Source organism: Myxine glutinosa, chromosome 5, assembly GCF_964187855.1.
Source record: "Myxine glutinosa chromosome 5, kmMyxGlut1.1, whole genome shotgun sequence".
Taxonomy (NCBI): Eukaryota; Metazoa; Chordata; class Myxini; order Myxiniformes; family Myxinidae; genus Myxine; species Myxine glutinosa.
In genome coordinates, this window is record NC_136265.1 from 122,849,021 (window position 1) to 122,856,816 (window position 7,796).

Sequence of the window (7,796 nt, forward strand, 5' to 3'; positions counted from 1 at the left end):
GTGTGTGTAATGTTACCGATAGACTCCTAAACGGAGAGGCTCATGTACTTGATATTTGGCACAGACATGGCCATTGAGCCTGGGAAGGACATGGCCGACCTAAAAATATTTGACGAGATCCATATTTTTTATTCATATTTACCTCAGCGCATTTCAGCAAGGAATATTATACACGGAATCTGACCTGGTGGCAGAGTAGCGCGCTGATTCGCTCAGAGCGATCACGTGATGTTCCATTCCCGCCGCCAGACCATTGAACATAAAACACAGTTTGTGTGTGTGTAATGTTGTAATGTGTGTAATTTACGGGTCTCCCTTCCCCCGCCCGGCAACGCCAGTATTGGAGGGCGTCACAGGATCGGTGAGTCTCCAAAATCCGCTCCGTGCTGTTGCGGAGATGCAGGACGATGTCGCAATTGTTGTGCTGCTCTCCAACCATGAGAACTGCAACGTCATTGTTGACTGGCCCTCCCCTCCCCCCCTCCCCTTCTCCCCTCACCCTCCCTTTTCCCCCTACCCCCCTCTCCTCCCCTCCCTTTACCCCTTGCCCTCCCCTCCCCCGCCCATGCCGGGTACTTCTGCTGGTATTTACATATATATATGTGCGTGGCAATTAAGCGTGACATATCAAACCCAAAAACAAACCACTCCACATCACCCATTTCAATCGATGGTTTCGATGTTTCGACATTTTTCTCGTAACAAAATCTTTAACAAACACTACCTTTGACGATTCTTTTCTTTGTTTAACAAGTTCCCCCAAAGGGGGTGCACCACTCCCGGAGGTACTGCAATACCGGGTCGATGCGTGGAGCAGACGGAGCAAGCCCCTGATCCAACTCCCAATACCAAAAATCCATTTAATAGACTAGTCTCGCATTGCGAGACATATCAGCTATTAAACCGATAAGAACAGATACTACACTTGATCTTAGCCAAAAGGCCGAGAAGCGATAACTAAAAAATAAAATCAATTTCCTTTTCCACGAGGATCACCTTTATCATTGAGCGGCGCCGATTCACAGAATATCGAATTTCACTCGAAAAGGTCGATCGTTCGACGCCTCCATTGCAGCTTCGAAGCTCCTTCCATACTCCGGTATTAAACAATCATGATGTGATATATTTATTTTGTTTATCTTGGGAGAAATATAGGATTTATTGTGTAAAGAACAATGGGAGGAGGGGGCGTGTTCGGCGAGATCACGTGATTTCCTCCGTGCGTCTGAGCACCGCGCCGTGCGTAAAAACCCGGCATTCCGGATTGAGATTCCAATGGATTTGGAAATGAGAAACGGAGCTGTTTATACATTGTGAATAATACATGAGACGAAGCCGAATTGGGATGGGGATTTGTTAGGATTATCACTTTGATCAAACCACGTGGTTTGACTTAACGCAGCGAAACGGGAGGTTTCATATAAGTATGCAGGTTTCATATAGTTTTATTTCACCTTGACCTATTTTTAAGGTCATGACCCAATTAGACATTTTACAGTTTTCACACAAAACTGTACGGCGGTTTGAGCCTGGGAAGGCTGCTGTCCATATACAAACTTTTACCACCGTTTCATATACATGTGCTGTACTTATACAGTGCATATCAAAAAAAAGGTAATCCGAATTCAAGGGGTTAATATGCAAAGGTTATTTAGTTTGACAATTTACCTGTGGTTTACTAATTAGGAGGAGAGCCTCAGCTTTCCATTGATGCCTTTCATGCATCATTGCTGCCACACATGACCGAGTACATGTTCATTGAAAATGACAAGTTCAAATCGCATTTTTACAAGTTTGGCTAATCGGTGCAAGACAGTTTGAAATGGACGCATTACTTGTCGACTGCCAAGTTGATTATGTAAAATTGTTAAGCTGGTCTGGTAATCGTCGGTTGCGTCATCCTTTGTGTAAGATGGGTATTTAAGATGGGCCTACAGTGTATGGGTTTAGAGACAGTCTGAGTCATTGAAAGATGGTTCAACTTACGACTGAACAGCGGACCTTCGTGGTTACAACCTTTCACCAAACTGGAAGTTTGCAGCGAAGGTGATACTGATTGATACTCAATATGTTCTCAATATGTTCTTTATTAACAAAATCACCGCTCCAGAAATGAAGTGGCTTAATGAGCCCATCAGGTATGTTTGAAATGCCCATGCTTGATGGTTCATGCCTCGTAATAAACACTTTGGCAAACTGGTATTCAATGAAACGAATGTTCTCTGCTTTCTGGTTGCCATCCTGGCAACATCTTCAAGTGGCACCCACAATAACGGAACTCCGTTGTTCTGCAAATGAGCCTCTGGTCGATGGGCCGCAGTTACATGAACATTACAGTTACTCAATAACGTAGAAATACAAAAGACAATTTTTGCATGTATTTATGATGTCAGGGACACTTGCTGTGTTTCAAGCTTGCTCGGTCTCAGCACAAAATGTCAGGTTCTGTTGGTGATCATGAGAATGCCTTTGAGTCGGGTGAAAGCAGCCAAAACGTAGCAAACTTGAAAATGTCATTGTCTATGACTGTGCGCTACATTGTGGCAAAAACATTGGTAGTGGTGATGCTATTGATGGGATGACGATGGTGAAATGCAAAAGTCTGGAAGAAAATCAAAACAATGACAAGGTTTGGCTAAGTTCTGGGATTTGTACGATACCGTGGATTGGGAGTAGAGACAATTAGGTTTACAAATACCACATAACTCGTGTATTCTAACTTCATGAAGCTATTTCAAGCAAAAAAAAAAAAAACATCGAGGAAAAAAAGGCCAAGCTTCAAATCAAATTTTGTCGAAGTATGTATAATCTATATTGTGGCGGACACGATGGCTCGCTGGCGCGGTGACATCATTCCGCGCACCAAGAGGGTGTCGGCCACGCCCTAGGGGTAGGCGTGGCCTCGGGATATACACGGGGCGCGCAGCCCCGAGAACCTCAGTGCTATAGTTGAGCTTTGGAATAAAGACTCTTTTTGGTGACCTGCGTTGTTGCTTATCTTCTTGGCAAACAAGTCGTGCGCATAGCACCGCACTTCACTGGTGACCGCGATGCTGGTTCGGCCACCGCTGACCAACAGAACGCGCCAATGTCAAACAACGCGGTCGTGGTGAAGCTCCCTGAGTTTTGGGAAGCTCAGGCCGAGGTATGGTTCGTGCAGGCCGAGGCGCAGTTCCAACTTCGAGGCGTAACGGCGGCTGAGACGCGTTATTACCACGTCATCGCCGCCCTCGGGCCCGGCACAGCCGCCCGAGTCATGTCCGTCCTGCGGAACCCACCGGCCAGCCACAGGTATGAGGCGCTCAAGCGTCTCATCGCCACGTTCGGCCTCACAGAGTGCGAACGGGCCGAACGCCTCCTGGACCTCCCCGAACTCGGCGACACACGACCATCGGTCCGGATGGATGACATGCTGTCGTTGCTGGGTGACAAAGCCCCGGATTTTTTTTATTCTGGGCGCTCTTTCTACGCCAGCTACCAGCACAGGTACGCCTCGCGTTGGCCGGTTCCAAAATAAAGGAACCCCGCGCTCTGGCCGTCCAGGCCGACAAGTTTTTCGCGGCTTGTGACACGCGGGCGAGAGTCGGTGCGGCCGTCGCGGATCCCGAGGCTGACGCTGCTGCACACCTCGTGGATCCCGAGGCTGATGCCGATGCACACCTCGTGGCCGCTGCCACGCCCCGCCCACCACCACCGCGAAAGCCGCGGCCTCTGCCTTCGCCGCAAACCTGGTGCCGTTTCCACGCCAGGTTTGGCCACAAGGCTAGGAATTGTTGCCCGCCGTGCTCGTTTGGCAAGTCGGGAAACGCCCGGGCCGACGCTCGGTAGCGGCTTTGAGTGTCGGCCTTTCCGGCAGCCTCCTTTTTGTCACGGACACCTTGTCCGGGCGTCGCTTCCTCTGTGACACAGGCGCACAGGTGAGCATTATCCCCGCCTCCACGTCCGACAAGCGAACCGCGGGCCGGGGCCCCGCGTTGCTTGCAGCCAACGGTACACCCATATGCACATTCGGGAAGCGCTGCCTCTCCCTGCGTTTCGGAGGGCAACGCTTTCAATGAATGTTCGTAACCGCCAGCGTGCCCATGGCATTGCTCGGTGCGGACTTCCTATGTGCAAATGGGTTGTTGGTGGACGTGAAGCACAGACGCCTCGTCCAGGCCGAAACGTTCAGCTCGCTTGCTTGCGCGCTGAGCAGTTCGTTGGGCAGCTCCCTGAGCGGCTCACTGAGCGGCTCGCCAAGCGGCTTGCTGAGCGGTTCGGTCCCGGCGAGGTTGGTCTGTACGCTTCCGGCAGCGGACGAGTTCACCCGCCTCCTCGCCAGCTTCCCAGCCCTCACGCGGCCCACCTTCTCGGCGGTGGCCGTCAAGCACGGGGTGGAACATCACATCCCCACCGTCGGGCCACCGGTCTACGCCCGAGCACGCCGCCTCGAGCCGACGAAGCTCGCGGTGCCGAAGGTGGAGTTCGCTACGCTGGAGCGGCTGGGCATCGTATGGCACTCCGAGCGCTTGGGCGTCGCCACTGCACATCGTGCCGAAGCCCGGCGGAGGATGGCGGCCGTGCGGAGACTACCGCCGCCTCAACGATGCCACCACTCCCGACCGCTACCCGGTCCCTCACATTCAGGACTTTTCCGCCCGGTTGGGGAAAATGTCCTTCTTTTCTAAGGTGGACCTCATCCGCGGATACCACCAGGTCCCCGTCAGGCCAGAGGACATACCGAAGACGGCCGTCATTACACCATTCGGCCTCTTCGAGTTTCTTCGGATGCCCTTCGGGTTGAAGAATGCGGCTCAGGCGTTCCAACGGTTGATGGACAGCGTCTTGCGCGACTTGGATTGTGTTTACGTCTACCTGGACGACATCCTCGTCGCAAGCGCGTCCCGTGAAGAGCACCTCCGCCACCTCCGCACGCTCTTCGAACGCCTGGGCCAGCATGGCCTGATCGTCAACCACGCCAAGTGTCGGTTCGGCGTCGCCAAAATCGACTTTTTGGGGCACCGCGTCACCAGGCACGGGGCCACCCCCTTACCGGCAAAGGTGGAGGCGATCAAGGGGTTTCCGCACCCCCGCACGATCAGGGGGCTCCAGAAGTTCCTGGGCATGGTAAACTTTTACCACCGTTTCCTGCCCCGCGTCGCCCAGCTCCTGCGCCCCCTGCACGAGGCCCTCCGGGGGAAGCCGGGCAAAGGTGACGTTGTTTGGACCGAGCAGATGGACGCGGCGTTCGCGGGCGCGAAGCTCGCCTTGGCTAACGCCACCATGCTCGCGCACCCGGCGCTCGATGCACCGATCTCCCTCACCACCGACGCGTCGGACTACGCGGTTGGCGTGGTGCACGAGCAATGGGTGCGTGGTGCTTGGCAACCGCTGGCGTTTTTCAGCCGACAGCTTCGCCCGTACGAACGCCGGTACAGCACCTTCGACCGCGAGTTGCTCGGGCTCCACCTGGCGGTCCAGCACTTCCGCCATCTGCTCAAGGGCCGTTCGTTCACGGCCTTCGTCGACCACAAGCCCCTGGTCTTCGCGATGGCCAAGGTCGCCGAGCCATGGTCGGCCCGGCAGCAGCGTCACCTCTCGGCCGTGTCCGAGTCCACGACGGACATCCGGCACGTCGCGGGAAACGACAACCCGGTGGCGGATTGCCTTTCCCGGTCCGTCGCCCACGCGGTCCACCTCGGGGTCGACTATGCCCGGATGGCGGCGGACCAGACCGCCGACCCCGACGTCCAGGCCTTGCGGGCTGGCAGCGCCGGGTTTTTGACGCCATCCACGGCCTGTCCCACCCGGGCACGAAGGCCTCCCAGAGGCTGGTCGCTGACAAGTTCGTCTGGCATGGCCTCCGGAAGGCCATCCGCGATTGGACCAGGACGTGCCTCGCGTGCCAGCGCGCGAAGGTGCACAGCCACACCCAGGCCCCGTTGGCCCCGTTGACGGTGCCCGAACGTCGGTTCGACCACGTTCACGTGGACTTGGTGGGACCTCTGCCCCCCTCGCGGGGTTTCACCCACGTCCTCACCATGGTGGACCGCACCACCCGGTGGCCGGAGGTCGTGCCTTTGGCGGCGACGACGGCGGCGGACGTCGCGCAGGTGTTCATCGCCACCTGGGTTGCCCGGTTCGGCACCCCCTCGGACATCTCGTCCGACCACGGCCCCCAGTTCACCTCGCAGCTCTGGGTGGCGGTCGCGTGGGTCCAGCTGCACCACACCACGGCCTACCACCCCCAGGCCAACGGCCTGTGCGAGCGCTTCCACCACTCCTTGAAGGCCACGCTCTGGGCCACCCTCCGCGATGGCGGCTGGGTCGACAGGCTCCCCTGGGTCCTGCTGGGCCTCCAGACGGCGCCCAAGGACGACCTGCGCGCATCCACGGCAGAGTTGGTCTTCGGACAACCGCTGCGGGTGCCGGGTGAGTTCCTCCCCGACTCCACGGCACCATGGCCCGCGGCGCAGCAGCGCTCCGCACTGCAGGAGACCGCCCGGAGGTTCGCCCCGATGCCGACGGCGCACCACGGATGCCCGCCAACGCACGTCACCCCGGAGCTTCGCACGTCGGAGTACGTGTTCGTCCACCACGACGCCCACCGGACACCGCTGCGGCCCCCGTACGACGGGCCCTTCTGCGTGCTGGAGACCGGGGCGAAACACTTCACCCTCGACATTGGTGGTACTCCTGACCGCGTTTCCGTGGACCGCCTCAAGCCAGCCCACCTCGACGTGGACCTCCCCCCCGCCAGTGGTTCGGCCCCCGACCGGCGGGCGGACCTCCGGCACCGCCCAGCCCTGCCGGTACGCCCCCCCCCGGTCCTGCACCCATCCCAGGTGCCGCCGGAGGCATCCCAGATGACATCCCGGCATCCCAGACGCCGCCAGCCGCCAGAGGGCGCTTCGGCCGGGTCATCCGTTTGCCCCGCAAACTGACCCTTCAGGTGCGCGGGAATTCTGGGGGGGGCGCGTGTGGCGGACACGATGGCTCGCTGGCGCGGTGACATCATTCCGCGCACCAAGAGGGTGTCGGCCACGCCCGAGGGGTAGGCGTGGCCTCAGGATATACACGGGGCACACAGCCCCGAGCACCTCAGTGCTATAGTTGAGCTTTGGAATGAAGACTCTTTTTGGTTACCCGCGTTGTTGCTTATCTTCTTGGCAAACAAGTCGTGCGCATAGCACCGCACTTCAATATTGTTGTGGATATGAGGACTGTATATTTTTTTTGATTGTGTGCTGTATTGTTGTGATTATTGTTTATTCTGTGCCTCCTGCCTCCGGAGCTGTGTAAAGACCAAAAGGGCGTCCCATAGTCCACAAGCATACACGTCAGCCAAGTAATAGAATATACCTGTCGATAGTTATCTCTTATTCTGTGTTTTAGGATAAGGCTGTGTCTCCCATTAATTGAAAGTACTCCATTGCACCAGTGAAAGAGAATAGATCCCCTTTCCTTCCCATCCCCAAAATCTCCATCCAATATTACATCCCCTCTCGTCATTGCCGAGCCTCGATTGCCCATATTACCTCCCCTCCAATAACCGCCATTGACCACGAGGCTCGAGTCAGGGAAGAAAGGCGTGTCTCCACCTCGTCATAGAGGGGGAGGAGTGAACCAGCCCCGCTCGACCAACCATGAGCCAGGGGTTTGGCTACAGAGGGCGGAGGAAGAGCGGTCGGGGAGGTTCGCAAAGGTTGAGGGGCGGGGGCCTATATAACCCAAGGCAGGGGCGTGTCAGGGGAGATGAGTTTTTACCGGCAGACACAAGGGAGCCCAAGCCGTGGAGAGGAGTCAGAGAGATTCGC

At 56.4% G+C, this 7,796-nt stretch overlaps 1 non-coding gene across 1 annotated transcript; it reads right to left on the reverse strand.

Annotated features, from left to right (window-relative positions):
• Window positions 1–763: 763 nt before the first annotated feature.
• LOC137428812 (U2 spliceosomal RNA) lies at window positions 764–955 on the reverse strand. Its single transcript, XR_010984766.2, has one exon. It is a non-coding gene; the product is annotated as a U2 spliceosomal RNA (small nuclear RNA).
• Between the last annotated feature and the right edge of the window lie 6,841 nt (window positions 956–7,796).